This window comes from Haemaphysalis longicornis, unplaced genomic scaffold (assembly GCF_048455015.1).
Source record: "Haemaphysalis longicornis isolate Haplotype H1 unplaced genomic scaffold, Haemaphysalis longicornis Haplotype H1 scaffold_20, whole genome shotgun sequence".
Classification (NCBI taxonomy): domain Eukaryota; kingdom Metazoa; phylum Arthropoda; class Arachnida; order Ixodida; family Ixodidae; genus Haemaphysalis; species Haemaphysalis longicornis.
This window is the reverse complement of record NW_027526296.1, coordinates 2,498,787-2,517,496: the sequence shown is the minus strand read 5'-3', so window position 1 is coordinate 2,517,496 and position 18,710 is coordinate 2,498,787.

Here is an 18,710-nt window from a genome sequence, read left to right as displayed (position 1 = left end):
ACTTAAGCCAGGTAGGGTTCACTAGACCAACTATACGCGAAATGCACTGCTTTTTCGCGAGACATCGGTGGGGGGGAGGGGAGGGGGACGCTGTGTACAAATGCGGAGCGGAATCAAGCAATGAATGGTTTAGTAATCCCACACGCAAATCTCGCGTTCACTTTCCTTTTGTTTTTCTACTTCAACGAAGAGCTGATCGTATGGCGGACGCATTTTTGGAAGTATACAAGGTAGGTACTTCAACAAGCGATGAAAGGGGTCTTTGGAAGAGTGTGCCATGTGATAAGGCCCTCTGATTCCCGTTTCTGCTTTATTCTACAGGCTCCCTGTGCCATATGACGATATTTCGAAGAAGCATTAGACGCGGACGCGGATTAAATTCTAAGCCCGTCTCCGCGCTGCTCGCAGAGGATATATGTAGCAGATGAATGTTTGCGGGCGCTCACCTCACGACAAGACGACTCTGTCGTGTGCTGATCCCCGAGTATAATTTTGAATTTTCCATCGTACTTTTGTTGAATATTCCCGAAATTATCACAGACTGGCTTGTAAATGGTGGTGATCAATATCTGAGGTACAATATTGGCAAACGTAACTGGCGTGCTGTCAGGTATGAGTGCTCCGCTGATTATGTAAGCGCACAAAACCGATTTAAATCGTAGTGTATAGCCGTAGCATGAACATCTCAGGAACCGGTGGTTACGGAGACACGGCTAGTAAATTCTGGTCAGTGTAACTACAATCGGCTCTATCACACGCCGGTTCCGCGACGCTGGCCTGTGGCACATACCTGGCGCTTATACAGACCGAATATACCACACTAAGATCGCGTCAGAAACATTTACACTCTCGTAAACACACCTTATTTGCGAACATAGTGACTGCTCCACATAAACACGGATTTCAAACGCCCACAAACGGTAAATCTGAGTCGTGAACGTGCCGCAAAAGCAGCGGCGGCACTGGGGAGCGGGGCGCGGACTCCCGCGGCTGCTTTCGAAACGGGCCGCTAGGGGGATTTCAGTGGCGCCCCTACAGGCCGCGCTCGAGGCGTATAGCACCGGCGCTGGTGTAGCAGACGACAGCGGCGCGAATCCCTAAGCCGACGTCAGAGCCAGGGGGCGCCACTCCAACATATCACAGGCACTAAAGTTGCCTCTGCGCGGTCGGTGGCGGAAGACGTAGATTGCGCCGCCACACCTGCCGACTGAAACCAGCGCCGAACCAGTGAACTGGCACTTTTTGTTATGCAGTGTGCTCTTGGTACGACCGCGGCATTGCACCATTAGGGTCTGATTGTCCAAGCACTCACATCACCCAGTTAGATGCTGAAGGAAAATGTTCTCTTTTTTTGTGAATTTCCGTGAGTTCTACACGAAAAGTGAACTAAAGGCGGGATGTGAAACCAACAGTTTGAAACAGGTCTCACATAGGGGCATAATGCATCTGTGAAAGCATCTAGATGTTCGCATGTAATCATATAGGGCCACAGTAAGGACGTAGCCTGTGGTGAAGTTGCTGAAAATATCGTTGTGGTTATAAATTAAGTTACAAGGTAAAGACGCCGGGCGGTGCACGTGTTAAACTTTCGATTGAAAGTCCACAGGGCCACGAAAGTGATCTCGTTTCGCTGTAGCGAAAAGGGCAAGCTAGCATCTTTTTGGAAACAAACCGTTTACACCCGAAAATAGCCCATGCCATTCGAAGCACTTCAAAGAGGAAAAATTTATCTCAGGATAGAAAGCAAATGAGATGATTCCTGCATCATTAAAATGTGACAAAATACGGCTTAAAAAAGTACGTTGACTGACGTCGAACAAACACACCAGCGACTAACAGCCGCGAGTATGTTTTTTCCAGCTTCTTTAAATAGATATCCGCAGAGGCAATCTGTTACGCTTTCCATCGCCCCGTAGCTGCGTATTTATGGCGTCAGCCAGCGACAAACGACATGGTTTTTCGTCAGCGTTGTGTTTGCGGCACGTTGCTTACGATCTTGTTTTGACGAGTTTGTTGTCATTCCCGGCGCATCCACCTCTGATCCCCGCTGGTTCTCGACTCGCAGATCTCCGTTGGCATTAAATGAGTCTATCGCAGGGTTTTTAGGTGCCGTCAATCGTTTGGTGAGATTCAATTAAGTGGTTATGCTGCCCGGCAAATCGAATTATCACTCCACTGCTTCGCCAAAATGTACCTTGTGTCGTGCTGTCCTCAGACAGCCTCAGTAAGTACCTGCTGTGTACTAATCACAGGTGCTTCAAGTCCAGACAGGTCGGCAGGCTGCAGTTCCTCCGCCACGCTTATCCCTTGGATTTTTCATTCGCACAGCGAAAAAAGAGAGCAATTATAGGCCTGCATGTCTAAAGCAAAGTGGGAGAAAATACCATTTACCGATGGGATAATTGTTTCCCTCTACAATCCAGCCCAACACTATTTTGCAATTCAAAAGCGTTCATATAGAGGAGGACTAATTACGTCGCAAACACGTCATACATCTCATAGCTGTGCACACAAAGCACGCGAACAGCAGGCGCTCATTTGTAGTATGCTACTTCACGTCCTGTGTCTGCCTAAAGATAAACAAAAAAAGTGTTTATCTCTATCGGCTTCATAAGGGCCGAAGTAATCTTTCTGAGCAGCAGGGTATCGTAAAGGCTATTCAGCAATAGACCATATTCCTACGATCACTCAGGGGATAGAGATAGCCTTTATAGATTATGATGAAGCATTTGACTAGTCGAAAACTCAGCAGTCATTCAGGCATTACGGAATTAGGGTGTAGACGAGCATTACATGAGAATATTAAAGGGTATCTACAATTGGTCCACAGCTATTATCGTCGTCCATAAGTACATCAGTAAAACACCGAGAAGGAAAGGCATCAGAAAAGGAGACAAAATCTCTACAAAGTTATTCACATCATGCTTACTGGGGTATTAAGAACATTGGACTGGGAAAAGTTGGGCGTAAGGGTTAATAGAGAATACCTCAGCAACCTCAGATTTGCTGATGATATTTCTTTGCTAAGTAGCCCGGAGGACTAATTTCCAAGCATGCTTACCGCACTGGACAAACAGAGTGGAAACGTGGGCCTGAAAATTAATACGCAGAAAACCAAAGTTATGATCAATAACCTCGGCACAGCACACCGGTTTCGGATAGGTGGTGAGGCAGTGGAAGTGGTAAGCGAATATATCTACTTAGGCAAAGTTGTGACCACGGATCCCAACCATGAGGGAGAGATAATTAAAAGGATAAGAACGGGGTGGAGTGCATTCGGTAGGCATTCCCTGAAGATGAATGACAGCCTCCCATTGTCCCCGAAGAAAAAAGTGTGAGACAGCTGCATATTACCGGTACTCAGCTACGGGGCAAAAACTTGGAGGCTCACTAAAAAGGTTCAGCTTAAATTGAGGTCGACTCAGCGAGCAATGGAACGGAGGATGATAGGTGTAACACTAAGAGACAATAAGAGAGCGCAGTTGGTCAGGGAACAAACGCGCGTTAAGGATATATTAGTAGAAAGTGCGAAGGAGAAATAGGCGTGGACAGGGCATCTCATGTGAAGGAAAGATAACCGTTGGACATTAAGGGTGATAGATTGGATTCCTAGAGAAGGCAAGCGTGGCAGGGGTCGGCAGATGGTTAGATGGCCAGATGGTATCAAGAAGTTTGCGGGGACAAATTGGTTGCAGTTAGCACAGGACCGCGGCAATTGGAGATCTATGGGGGAGGCCTATGAAGCAGTGGGTGTAGATAAGCTGCTGCTGCTGCTCATGATGATGATGATGATGATGATGATGAATCTCTCCGTGCTCCTCTAAGGTTGCATTTGAGAAGCTCGCGGCCATGCCGATTATGGGCGCTAGAAGATCCGGTAAAACAACCAATGTTGTCGATATTATGAGGCATCGAAGTGAGATCTTGAGACGTGGGAATAAATCTTCACTGTTGATAACGGCACGGTCCACGGCGAAATTGAAGTGCAGCTGTCAACGGGTTTTATGTATCAACAGGAACTTTCTAAGGCTGACTTGTGCCGTCGTATCGCCACAATGCACTGCAGCATAGCCAACGTACACTTCAAGCGCCTCAAAAAAAGCCCTTTCGTTCATCTGAATCGAATCTGAGTCCATCGTATTATGAAGCCGAAGTCTAACTGATTGCCGCATTCCGACACGGGCGAAGCACCTTGGATTCGGGACTTATACGTGGACTCAGGTTGCAATGGGGAAGATCCGCGTTTTAACCATTTTTGTTCTTAATAAAATGGCTTTGGTTTATATATATATATATATATATATATATATATATATATATATATATATATATATATATATATATATATATATATATATATATATATATATATATATATATATATATATATATATATATATATAGCGAATCAGAAAATGGGAAATGAGGGGCTCCGTGAAATAGGACAGAAAATAAGAGTTGGCAGTCAAGAAAACCTCGGAAAGTAAAGGGGAGGTTGTGGTGGGTCATAAAAAGAGATGAAGAATTTTTTTAGTCGAAAAGAAAGTGGTGAAAAAATGCCCGCCGGGTGGGATCCGAACCCACGACATCCAGAATACCGGTTTGGTGCGATACCAACTACGCTACCGGCGGGGCTGTTTCCCCAGCACTTTCTCGGGTATTTATGTTAAGGTATTTTTGTTTCCTGCACTTGGGGGTGGTGGCCAGCGCCACTCGGACTACTCGGGGTGAAGGGGACTTTCTTTTTAACCCCCGGGCCGTGACTCTAGTGTCTACGACATGTCGAGAGTGGTCGACCAGCGTTGAACCCTCTTAAGCTCCCTTTGGCACCAAGACCGCCAGAACAGAGGCCCTCGCTAAGCATGTGGCGAATCAGAAAGTGGGAAATGAGGGGCTCCGTGAAATAAGACAGAAAATAAGGGTTGGCAGTCAAGAAAACCTCGGAAAGCAAAGGGGAGGTTGTGGTGGGTCATAGAAAGAGATGAAGAATTTTTTGAGTCGAAAAGAAAGTGGTGAAAAAATGCCAGCCGGGTGGGATCTGAACCCACGACCTCCAGAATACCGGTCGGATGCGATAACCACTACGCTACCGGCAAAGCTGTGTTCCCCAGCACTTTCTCAGGTATTTATGTTAAGGTATTTTTGTTTCCTGCACTTGGGGGTGGTAACCAGCGCCACTCGGACTACTCGGGGTGAAGGGGCCTTCTTTTTAACCCCCGGGCGGTGACTCTAGTGTCTACGACATGTAGATAGTGGTCGACCAGCGTTGAACCCTCTTAAGCTCCCTTTGGCACCAAGACTACCAGAACAGAGGCCCTCGCTAAGCATGTAGCGAATCAGAAAATGGGACAAAGGCAGTAACATGACTACGAAGCGGCAGTGAAACGTACAGCCCATTTTTGAACCCTAGGAGGGGAACTTTTATTTTAAAGGGACAGACAACCGATTTTTGTCGCGTATATGTTCTCTAGCTCATATGAAAGCCAGCGTTTTATACAGGGTGTTTCAGCGAACACTTTCAAAAATTCTTAAAAATAGGCTCTTCGAGAAAAAAAGAAACCCTCTTCAGAAAAAGATTGCCAGCTGCGGCGGACGCTAGATAGTATCAAGGGTGTGCACATTAGCTAGGTGGGTAATTAAACTCTACTAATGAACTTCTTAATTAGCGGTGTTTGGTGGTTATTTTCAATGGGGATTTTGTAGCCCTGGAGAAGACGATTTCATATCAGTTTTTAAAACAACGAAAACGTCGGTGTTTAAAGCCCTGTAGCGCAGCGCGAGGAAACCTGCCGTCGTTTTTCGCTCAAAAACGAAACTCGGCGCTCGAGGAGCGCTGGAAGTGTTGAGCGAACGCAACGTCGGCTAGTGACGTTTTTCAGTGAATGTGGAGGCCAATTCGAAATGTAAGTTCAATTTTCCCTAGCTAGGAAGCCTCAGCATGCAGCCACAGTCGCGAAAGCCCTCCTCGCCCAGCAAACAAACCTTTCCTTTGTCTGATGCGCTTTCTAACACGCAGCGATTATAAACGAACAGCAGATAAACCTAACGAAAAAAGAACGGATGGTGACGCTTCACATCTTGCACGTCTGGTAGCCACGTCAGATGTGGTCGAGACAATAAAAAAAAAGAAAAGCAAAACTGTCACCAACGCCCACCAGGGCTCCCGACACGAGGGACCGTGTTGTGGGCAATGGCCACCCTCTTTCTTGCGCCTACCAACGAAATAAAAGATTACGCTAGCCGTGGTGTAAGGTGAGCGCTAATCATTGAAAAAATACAGGAGGCGATGGCCTTGATATCACCTGATTCCCTAGCGTGGGGAATCACCAGATCCTTCTTGAATTTTGCGACACAGTCACCGCAACACGTCATCAGCGAATATTGCGTTTGCACTAGACTTCTGGCGCACCATGTGCGCTGCGTTTCGGTTTTATGGGGGAAAAATACTTGATTTTCGCGGGCTGCAGGGCTCTACAGAGTGTATTTTCCTTTGCTTTAAAAACTGATCGGTTATCGTCGTCTCCGTGGCTACAAACTCGCCATTGGCAATAACCGCCAAACTTCGCCACATAAAAAAGTTCATTAGACAGTTTTAGTTAATTAACTATTAATTCGCATGTTTCTCATAACTTCTGACGTCCGCCAAACCTGATAGCTTGTTCCTTCAGAGAATTCCTATTTTTCTTGAAAAGCCTACCCTCAAGAATTTTTGAAAGTGTTCACTGAAACACCCGGTATAGCCCGGTAACCACAAGCAATTTCTAAACAAATTGGTGGAAATAATTTTAATTTGGCAGCAAACTTCCTGAAATCGGAAGGGTGACGGTTCGTAGTGTCGAAACTTGACCCTACAATATGTGTCCCTGTCACGTAACCTGCAAACCTAGCAGCTTCTGTGACTGCTGAAACATTTATTCAGTCATTGAAAACCTTTGAACACAAATATTTGTGTAAGTTTGAATTCTATGTATATATTTTTAGCATTATTTTGAAATCTTTTAAGACACGCCGCCCGCCGTCGCTGTGTGGATCTGTGTTCCTAACTGAGCCTCCATGCTCAGAATCAACGGCAGCGTTCAGTAAACAGACCCAGTGAAGGAGCTTTGAGGATTCTGCCTGAACCAAGGGCGTTTTTTCTGCCAAAATATTCGATTTCAGTTTCAAAATACGCCAATTGCAGCTTTAAAAAAAACGTCGCGCCCGGGGAGAAACGAACTTCCCACCTCCACATCGTGAAGCCAGATTATACCTATCGTCTATCCCAACAGATTTCGCATTCCTGTAAAATAGACCGTTTCATTAAAAAAAAAAAACACTAAAGGAACAGGAAAGCCTGCGAATCAAACTTTTTTAGCCGGGGACAAGTTTTGAAATATTGTGTTTCATTTCGCATTCCGACAAATGTATGTTGCCGAGCTACTCGATGTCATGGTTGCCAGCAAAAGATTTGGGAGGGACACGCGTGTTTCCGTCTCCAAAACGCCGTAACACCAAAACTTCCGGTGACGTCACACAAAAATAAAAAACAAAAAACAAATACGCAGAAGCCGTTTATGCATTAAGTAGTAATAAGGATACTCATAAAAAGTAAAAATATTGCTGCATGTGTAAGCATTTGCATCGAAACGTTTCACGCATTAACGAAAGTGGGGCGGATGCGCCACGAGCGCCTACTAGTGGTAGCAGCAGTTATAAAACAAATAATAATAATATAATAATAAACAGCGGGCGAGCGCCATGCGAGCGCGATCATCGTACAGGAGGCGATGGCGCGCTGCTTGTGTTTACATTCTCGAGTGACAATGGTTGTGATGGTTGTGATCGCATTGTTGTTCAGCAGTATGCCAAGCTTTTCACATGGACCATTTCAGTGCGGTTGCTTGCCCCGAGGCCCGTCGCCGAACCTGTAATTATCAATGTAATTATTAAGGGTATTTACTAATTAACAGTGAGCGGTAGCGGTATGGTAAAAATGCACACAGACTGCCTTCTATGCGAGTTGTGAGCCGGGAAGGCTGCTTGGCGTTCCGAGTAGACGGAACGATATATAAGCAAGGGCTTTCTCGAAATCCCCGTCACCTTATCTTCGCTTAATAAAGAGCGCATCCTGCACCTGTAGTAACTATTTTTAGTCAAGTTCACGAACAAAAACACAGCCTCCGAAAAAGTTGTAGTTCTGTGTATTTTATTTCTGAAATGCAAGGGCGGAAAGTACATTGCACGATTTCTTTCTCAGCCAGCTAACAAACGGTGATATAATCGCTGAGTTGGGACCATTTTTGCAGGGGCCGTGCTCACATTTCTCGAAATTTCTATTTCCCCAGAACGCGTATGTGTCAAAATTGGAAGGTTAGCAGCAAAAGCAGATAAAGAGAGCGTTAAAATTAAACTGCACCTGTTGACTGTCATTTGCGAACGGTTTTGTTTATTGACCGTACCATCTAACAGTGGTTCAGAGACCAGAGTCACGTCACTTTGTTGGTACAGTGTAGGGTACGGGGCATCTCATAGCACCATTCCCTAGTAGGCTGCATTGCAAGTGCTTAAAATATAAATTATAGCCTACATCTGAGAATGTAATTCCCAAAACCTGTGTCACCGAAATCATGCAGGTGCCACTGACAAAACTTTTTCACTTATTCTCTACAACTCCAATGCCGCTATCTACCACCAACTCAGCTCCAATTTCTAAAATTTCAGTAATTGGCGACAGTGCCAGTGTTTCAGTAAACTACTTATGTACTTTATTGCCGCTTTCCAGTTTTTGCTACAATTGGCGTAGACTTTTTGTCCCATTAATTGCAATTTTTGAGGTGAAGATGTGTGCTAGCAGTCCCTTTTTCTTATATTGATTTTATCAATCGTGTGGGGACACAAACCAAAAACAAAATTGCACTTTCTAGCCACCTAATTGCATAGAGGTGATTCCTGTACAAGCTGGGTCAACTTTTCAAGTGTAGTCACACGCCAGGAGCATCTTCTAGTGGTAACAAGGGCCGAGCACCAGGCTTGTACCTATTTTCTCAATAGGTGCCCGGCACCACCAAGGCACACGAATGCACATGGTGACTTCCACAGCTACGCTGCACACTCTACTCAGTAACCGCCTGTGGTAGGACATGCCGCCAGACTCTTCCTCCCTTCGGCAATGCGGTGCTGTAGAAGGCCGGGGCCCCACCAGATTGACAAAGGTCGGAAGCCCCTCGCAAGGGTAAAGGCAGCTTTCCAGGCGTGAGTTATCCTTTCAAAAGTCCGCGCTCGACCAGGGACACCTGTACCCATTAGAGAAACCAGTGGGTGCCCGGCGGTGCGCAGATTCGAACCCAGTACTTCCCCCATATGAGGCAAGTGCAGTACCTCTGAGCCATCGCTGATGAGGCATAGCCACATTCCGTTTCTGCAGTGCACTGCAGAAAAGTTGTGTCCACGTAATCCAGGAACACACTGACCGCCAGACTCATAGGCTTTTCTGACACCAGTGCTTAAGGCAGTTGCAGACTGCCTCTGTATTAAGTTTAAAAGGCAAAACGAAAATGCACAATCCCCATGAAAACAACGTGAAAGTGATGCCGTATCTTCATAAGCCGTCGCACAACATAAAGAAAATTATTTCATGGGGCAGTGTTCGAGTAGTGTTTTCCGCACCATGAAAGCTGTCCAGGCTGTGCACGCACATTGAAAACGCCAATACTGGGAGAGCTGGCAAAGGTGATGGTGGAGGTGTGGGTCCTATACAAAAATTACACTGTTGTGTTCATGAGAAGCACCAACTTCACAGTCTCAAGCCCTGGCATGTTCTCTTACCGCGGCTTCATGGCTGTAAACAAGAGGTGTGCTTGAGAAGCAGCGGCTTTACAGCCCGAGGGCCTCACATGAATCCATTCCAGCGTACTACATAAGTCTGCAATTCTTGCCGTAGCCTTCTAGTCAGAAGCAACAGCCCACCTCTGCAAAGGAGCAACATTAGCACCTCGAAGGACTGACATCAAACCATTGCAACCTGCTGGGCAACCGGTTCCTATTCTTACTGGAGCTGTACAACCAGAATATTCTTGAAATGCAGCAACATGAAGTGCTAAGGTCCTGAACTATTCTGATATGCCGCATCATTTTCCATTCTTACAGCAGCTGCATAATCAGATGCAACTGTGCATGCTTGAAAATCAGTGACACATCACTCTAAAGCCCCTCCAACTCGTCATAGTTGCTAGAACAATAATACCTTCCAAGTGTATGGAAGAGGTGTTGAATCTAAACAAACTAAAGATTTATGGGAAGTCTCTGACAAAATTGTCCCACTTGGTAGAATAATGGCTCTATCGTTGTAAGGGGACGCTGGACACCTGACTGTTTGCCAATACACTTTGTAAACTCCTTTGGAAAAATTTATACTCTACTGTTAAACTGCACAAGCACCAAAATGTAATCATGAAACTCCAGCCATCACTATGAAGCACATTTTTATTGCTCACGAAGGTCATTTTACAAACTCTGAAGAAAAATAAAGGAAAGATAAACTGCTGGGTTCATTTCTCAGAAATGCACTGCACAATTCCAAAATAACTTTAATAGCTGACGACACTTCAGACAGAATCCAACACTGCCAACAAAATAACGGCAATTTGAGATCAGTACACCCTTAGTCGGCCCCTTTGATGCCACTTTCATTAGCAACGGGAACAACGAACCAGCAGCGTAGCAGGCATAATGAAACACTGTGTGTAAGTGGATTTTTAAAATCAATTTATCAAAAACATGTGAAGTAATGCCGCGGGGCCACACTTTCAGCTTTCGGCAATGACGGGGTCCAAATCCAGCAATGTCTTTGGTTCCTTTTTCATAACTTGTAAAGAATACTACTGTAGTGTCCTATGTAGTGGCGCTGTCATCCCGTACTCCAGAAACACAGCCGCGTGTGGAAATTGCGGCGCACAAAAGTGACAACTGTCAACCTCCGTAGCCCGCGGTTGAACCTGCTTCACGTGTGGCCGCCTCGAGGTCACTTTCAACAGTACTGTCGAAGTTTGCGTCGCGGGTGTGGAAGAGTCGCCGAAATTGTTCGAAGACGCTGAGAGTGTCATGAACATTCTTACTGTTCACACTGATAATTAGGCGTACGGGTGTCTACTTTGATGTCGGGGTTCAACCTGTTTCTCTGGCATCACCCCGGCACATCATAAAATTTTTAGTGGACACGGTCAGCTGTATGGATAATGGGAGAACAAAGCTTTCAAAACCTGTTCAGAGACCAAGCTGAGCTGAAGAAATCGCAACTAACATTACTGGATTTTTCACGTCGACAAATTCCTGTGCGTGGACAGTTCCCTGCCCTTACTGTGCACAAATCGGAAACAGCTGTAGTGACTTTCCACATTACCCAAGTGGAACATCACCTCTGGGTATTGATGCCGTACAAGCTTTTGGCCTCCAGATTGTGGGCACAGAATTACACTGCCTTACTGTGGCCAAACATTGACACAAACCAAGTAAAACATTAACACAAGGCCCCAAAATGCTACGCCCCGAAATGCATCCACAGCACTCAAACAAGTTGTCACCGCCCACCACGAAACCACGCGAGTCTGAAGAAATAGTGTCTCTGGTGACGTCTGTACGTCAAGATGAACTGAGACAAGCGACAGTGGAGGATAACACTCTACGAGAAGTTTCCCGTTACGTGCAGACATCGTGGCCGCCCCGCAAGAATCAGGCACCTAAGCTGACTCCATACTATGAAGTCCAAAAGGAGTTGACAGCAGTTGATGGCATGCTCTTCCGTACTAAGCGCATCGCAGTTCCTGTCAAGCTCACAGCAAGTTTTGTCCAGCTGGCTCACAAATCCCACCCTCATATCGTGAAAACCAAACAATGCCTACAAGAGAAGTATGATGGCCAGGGTTCGGCAAACATGATGAAACAGCTATCCGCAGTTCCGTTTGTCAGCATGCGGAAAAAAGTGCCAAGATCTCACCCACACCACTTCAGCCAAATCCTCTTCCTGACAAACCCTGAGACAAGATAGCTATTGACGTTGTTGCTCCTTTTCAGTGTGCACCTGGAGACTACCGATTTGCCATTTAAGTAGTTGATTATTTTTCAAAATGGCCCGAAGTGGCTTTTTGCACTGACGCTACCACTCACACGGTGACGAAGTTGCTTCTAGCACTCTTCGTACGTGAGGGTTACCCTACTGAAATAGTGTCTGTTCATGGTCGACTTCACATCAAGGGAATTTGAGTCCTTCCTTGAAGACCGTGGAATCAACCACATCTTTTCTGCCGTGTACAACCCACAGGCAAGTGGTCTCGTTGAGATTTGATCGTATACTGAAGTCATACATTCAACTGGCTCTGCTCGAGCAGCGTCCAGTGAAGGAAACTGTGACTGAGTACTTGGGAGTATACAGAGCCACCCCTCGCAGCACCACCGGTCTCTCCCCGGCCGTTCTTCTACATGGCCGACACATGAGAACTTCTTTGGACGTCATTGGTCAGCTGACAGCTGACTTCAGCACAAATCCTTCACGGGAGATGAGCCCGCTAGGAAAAAGAGTCCCAGAGTGTGAACGAAAAAGTAAGGCATACGCTGAGCAACAGCGAGCTGCAAGAGTCCGCAAGTTCCAAGTTGGCACCTACATACGAGTGAAGAAACCAGTTCCTGGGCCAGTTCCTGGCTCCAAGTTATGGACCACTATTAAAAATCCTCAAAAAAATTGGCCACTGGTCCTTCTATCTGGAAGACGGTCTAACTTGGAACGCTTCACAGCTATCAGCAGTACCAAAAGAGGCATCACCAGGGCAAGAAACTAAGGACAACTCTTGCACGTACAACATGCCCCTGTTGACGGACTACCAAAGTACAGCTGCACCATCGAAGACTTGGATCACTGCACCTGGGGGTCCGCCACAAACACAATCTGCGAGTTCATCCGCAGATCAACTTGCGTCTTCATGCGCTGTACCATCACATGTGCCACCGAGCCCACCACAGGCGCAAGGTTCGCAGCCACAAAGTCTGGCTCCAGGCTCTGGCACTGAGGAGTGCAGTGTACCGGTAGAGGGAAATGGACTCAATGCCAGGGCCACCACCTGACCGGCCCAGGAAAAATCGCAGACCTCCAGTGCACTTCCAAGATTACGTGCAGTGATTCGACAGCTGTCAGGGCTCATACAGACAGTGACTGTATTGGTGATTTCTGCACACAAACAATGACCGTATTGGTGATTTGTGCAGACAGTACTGTCTAGTCTACTGATTGTTTGTTCCCCGGGAGGGAAAGATGTAGTGGCTCGCAGAAGCACCAGGTGCCACCATATTATCCGTAGATGCCAACATGTGGCACCACCTCTGTAATATGCGTACACACACACACACACACACGCGCGCGCGCGCGCACGCACGCACACACACACACACGATGTGCAGTGCAGTGCATCTGTACAGCCGACATAACTACTTATGCTTACGAACAACCATAGTCCATAGCAGTCATGAAACACTCTATATAACGCCAGCGCATTTGATTACCTGAACAATATTCGCGCTCGTTCATAGTGCTTTGTTTGTAAGATACGCAGTCTCAGACGATTGTGTACAGGATAAAAACGCATCGTTGCTCCGATTGTACTACCGCCCAGAGCAACCTGCGAAACCACTCCGTAAAGGATACCTTCCGTTGTCATTAGAGTGAACTAGAATGTGAGTTGTAACACCAGCTACGTAGGCCTCACGTTTAACGTCGGGTGAGCCCATGTTCACAGCCAGAAAAAGAACCCTTGTAGCTTCTCACCACTACTGTCGTAGAACAAAGCCACTCAAATTCCATCAGGGAAATTTTACACAGACACACAACACACCAGCAACAAATAAAGCCAGGACATTCTCGGCAGGAGATAGGTGACGACGCTACGAGTAAAAACAGCCCACCACGACTTCCTCACGCACAAATGACGACTCGGCAAGACACACACGGCGCAGACGACTTTAGAGCCTTATGATGCACTACATTCGTACAGTTCCTACACAAACTTCGTGGGACGAATCGCACATCAGAAAACGCCATTGTTTCTTTTTTTTTTTTTTACGGGTGCTTTCTACCACTAGTGCCACTAGTAGGCGCTCGTGGCGCATCCGCCCCACTTTCGTTAATGCGTGAAATGTTTCGATGCAAATGCTTACACGCGCAGCAATATTTTTACTTTTTATGAGTATCCTTATTACTACTCAATGCATAAACGGCTTCTGCGTATTTGTTTTTTGTTTTTTATTTTTGTGTGACGTCACCGGAAGTTTTGGTGTTACGGCGTTTTGGAGACGGAAACACGCGAGGGACACATACGGCTCGTAGATCTAAAAATTTCGATTTAAAAAGTTCTAGAGCGTTACCAGGAAAAGCGTTTCTCGTCAAGGTGTTTTATGTGATGCCCTTCCATACGGGATGGAGAATATATACTCGACAAAAATCGGTTATCTGTCCTTTTAGGACCTTAGAAAGAAGCCCCTCACCCCTGTGGCCATAGTTCCCAGGCTGCCTAAAATAAATTGTAATGCTTTCGCATTACAACAGATTCAGTATTTGGTATCCGCATGAACTTTTTTTGTGATCAACCTTACCTTTTATTGTGGCACTCTGGCAATTTTGGGGATTTTCTGAAAATTTACAAGTTTGAAACTTTCTACAACAGTGCCAGGCTCGCATAATAGGTATCTCAAATGCGCAAATGATACGCCATTCCCAAACGCATCCGCTATTACTGTTTGACTGTGACGTAATGGAGCACTAGAGTGGGGACCCTATCAAACCCTTTATCGAGGTCGATCAGAGGCAGTGCGAAGGCATCACACATGGCGTCAGAGGAGTGCAACACGCACCTCTCCTTGTGAATGTTCGTAGAGATAGTTTTTTTGATTTCATACCTTTGGTGTGAGCCAGGTATTGTATTGCTAATGTTTTATCTTTTTGCCAATATTTTGAATAAAAGTTTGTTGTCTATGTTGGCGAAGCTAACCGATCCGTATAATGTGACCGGGCTCATATTTGTATTCCCATGTCATGGAAATTATTACAAGGTGTGAACACATAAAAGCTTTGGAAAGGTTTACAACAACGAGGCTGCGTTGTGTGCAAGGCTCAGGGTGGCTGTGTGCAGTGTTCACTTGCGACAAAATTATGCATTTATTAAGCCGATCGCCCGTCGACGCGTATACACGAAGTCCAACTCGGTTCATCATCCTTGCTGTAAACCTCATGTACAGGTACCAAAAGTAAAAAAAGCACTCGTGCGCGGTATGCGTTGCTGCGAATGGTATTCAAATCACCTTCATTACTCCAAGACACTGAACCATAGCGCAAACACTACGACCGCACACAAACGCAAGGTCAAAATCGCACACATTGCTTACGCGCAGTACATACATACAAAGCAGTCATCTGTCAAATAGCGATGGCGGGGTGAGCCGTGCCACTGATTTCATGTTCACCAACGTTTTCAGCGATACTTCCAATATTCGTTGCAGTACAACTTTACGACGTCATCATGACAACAATGTTGTCCATTTATCGCAAATTTACAACCTATACTGGAACAATGGGAAAACAAATAGATTCGGTTGCATGAAAGCAGCGCGATAAAATTTTACGGGGCGACTATATCAGGTGATTTACGCGCTTCTTCCGCAGTTGCGGTCGTACGTCACCGCATACGTCATCGCGGTGCGTCGTTGGCGGCTATTTCAAATCATTGAGAGCAGCCCTTGCATTGTCTTGCATTGCGTGTAATATTCTATGTGCGGATCCATTATAGGAGCGTATAGCAGCCTCTAGAACTCTCAACTGTAAACCCAAAACCTTTTGGTGCCCATGGAGAAGACGTAGAAACAAACACAGATTTTTGGACTATGGTCCCAGTCTTACTATTTTGCTCACTAAAAGGTTTTCTTGGCCTTTCTCAAATGCGCAAAGAGGGCTCGTTTTTTTTTTGGGGGGGGGGGGGGGGGTCGTTGAGCTCTAAAGTGAAAATATTGTTACAGTGATGTGAAGGAAGACGTGAAACCAAGCGGTACAAGAGGTATCCACACAGTGTATTTACAATCCTGAGAGCACCGCGCAGGCAAGGGGAAAGATCCTCTTCTACTTCGCTGTCTTGCTCGTTACCAGTGTCCGAACGCGCTACCGCCGTCGTCTTTCGACTAGTACCTCACACATCTATGTATGTGATACATACATAGGTTATGCACAAACTCTTCCTCTGCGTAGCATAACCCCCGCGGCAGAAAGCGCCGTCTCCGTGCTAATTATAGCGACGGCGGTCGTGGATCATGGTGCGGTTTCAGGCGGGCTACGTGAACAACTGCCGTTGTTGTGCGGTGGGAAGTTGGCGATGACGCGGCCGCTGATGTTTCGTACGTGACATCGGTGGCTTGTAGGATGACACGGTAAGGACCAGGAAAGAGAAAGAGGAGTTTTTTCAGAAAGTCCCGCGCGGCGCGACAGCGACCACACCAGAACAAGTGATTCCGGCGGAAAGTAAAGGTTTCCGTGTCGTGAGTCGTAGCGCGCCTTTTGTGAGACTTGTGATGAGAGGAGGTTAGAGCGCGCAACTTGGCGAGCTTGGTCGGCACGAGCGATGGCGGCTTCGGCATACTCAGTTATGGGCTGAGAAGGCGGTAAAAGGGTGTCAAGCGGCAAAGATGGCTCGCGACCGTAGCGCAAGTAGAATGGGGACGAGCCTGAAGTGTCGTGACGGGACGAATTGCAAGCGAACGTGACGTAAGGCAACGCCACGTCCCAGTCGCGATGGTCGGTGGAGACGTACATGTACAACACCTCTTTAAGCGACCGGTTGAGCCTCCCCGTGAGACCGTTGGTCTGCGGGTGGTAAGCAGTTGTGACTTTGTGTTGTGTTCCGCCGCATGGAGAAGGTCATCAACAACTCGGGACAAGAAATAGCGGCCTCGATCAGTAAGAAGCTGGCGAGGTCCTCCATGGCGAAGAATGACATCGCGTAGAAGGAAGTCGGCAACATCGGATGCGGAGCTGGTAGGAAGAGCACGGGTACAGGCGTAGTGAGTCGCGTAATCGGTGGCGACTGCTATCCACTTGTTGCCCGAGGTCGACACCGGGAACGGACCGAGGAGATCGACTCCAACACGATAAAAGGGCTCAGTGGGGATGTCTAACGGTTGTAGGAGACCGGGCGGTGAGGCGGTGGGCTTCTTGCGACGTTGGCATAGGTCGCACGTGGCCACATAACGTTGGACAGAACGGTAAAAGTCGGGCAAAAAAAATCGACGACGCACACGGTCGTACGTACAGTAAATACCCAGGTGACCAGCCGTAGTTAGGTTGTGAAATTCTTTGAGGATGTCTAAACGAAGGTGGTTAGGGACAACAAGCAGGAGCTCCGGGCCATCTGGACGGAGATTCTGGCGGCAAAGGATGTCTTCCTGTAGTCGAAACAGATGCATGGTAGGTGGAGGGGAGCCGATGGTGAGACTGTCTATGCTGGATTTCAAAGAATGGTCGCGACGCTGCTCATTACCGATGTGGAGTAATCCCGAAATGAAAAGCAAGCAGGATTGGGGCAGAGGTTCGGGAGGGTCAACTGGGTAACGAGATAGACAGTCAGCGTCTTGACGAAGGCGACCAGACTTGTAGACGGTGGAGAAGGAATAGTCTTGAAGGCGTAGTGCCCAGCGACCCAAGCGTGCGGTGGGATCTTTCAACGAAGAGAGCCAACATAACGCGTGATGATCGGTGATGACAGTGAAGGGCCGTCCATATAGGTAGGGGCGAAACTTGCCAATGGCCCCCAGAAGCGCAAGGCATTCCCGCTCGGTGATAGAGTAGTTGCGTTCGGCAGAGGAGAGGAGGCGACTGGCGTACGTGATAACGCGGTCGTGGGCACCCTGGCGTTGAGCCAGTACGGCGCCGATCCCATGACCGCTGGCATCGGTTAGCACTTCGGTAGGAGCGGTAGCGTTGAAGTGGGCTAAAACTGGGGAGGACGTAAGGAGGGATACTAGGGTGTTAAAAGCTTTATCTTGGTCGATACCCCGGAAGAACTTGACGTCTTTCTCGAGAAGGTCAGTGAGAGGACGGGCGATTTCAGCGAAGCTTTTGATGAAACGTCTAAAATAGGAACAAAGTCCGAGAAAGCTACGGATGGCGTCTGCAGAACATGGAACCGGGAAGTTATTCACGGCGTTGACTTTGTCTGGGTCAGGCTGAACTCCTTCAGCGCCGACGAGATGGCCGAGGATCGTAATGCAGCGGCGAGCAAATCGACATTTAGAAGACTTTAGTTGTAGGCCAGCACGTCGGAAAGGGAAAGAATGTCTAAAAGGTGAGATAGGTGAGTTTCGAATAATGGTGAAAATACAATCACGCCGTCCAAGTAACACAAGCACGTCGACCATTTGAATCCGTGCCTTTCGAAGGTCGCTGGCGCATTGCACAACACAAACGGGATCACGTGTAATTGGTAAAGACCATCAGTCGAGGGCGTCGTCTATTCTGGGCAGTGGTATACGTAATTGTTGGTTATTTTGTTGAGGTGGCGGTAGTCGACGCAGAAGCGCCAAGTGCCGTCTTTCTTTTTCACCAGAACTACTGGGGACGCCCACGGGCTGTAGGAAGGCTCGATCATGTCTTTATCGAACATTTTTTCCTGCTTCTTTTTGGATTACATCACGTTCCGCATGGGACACTC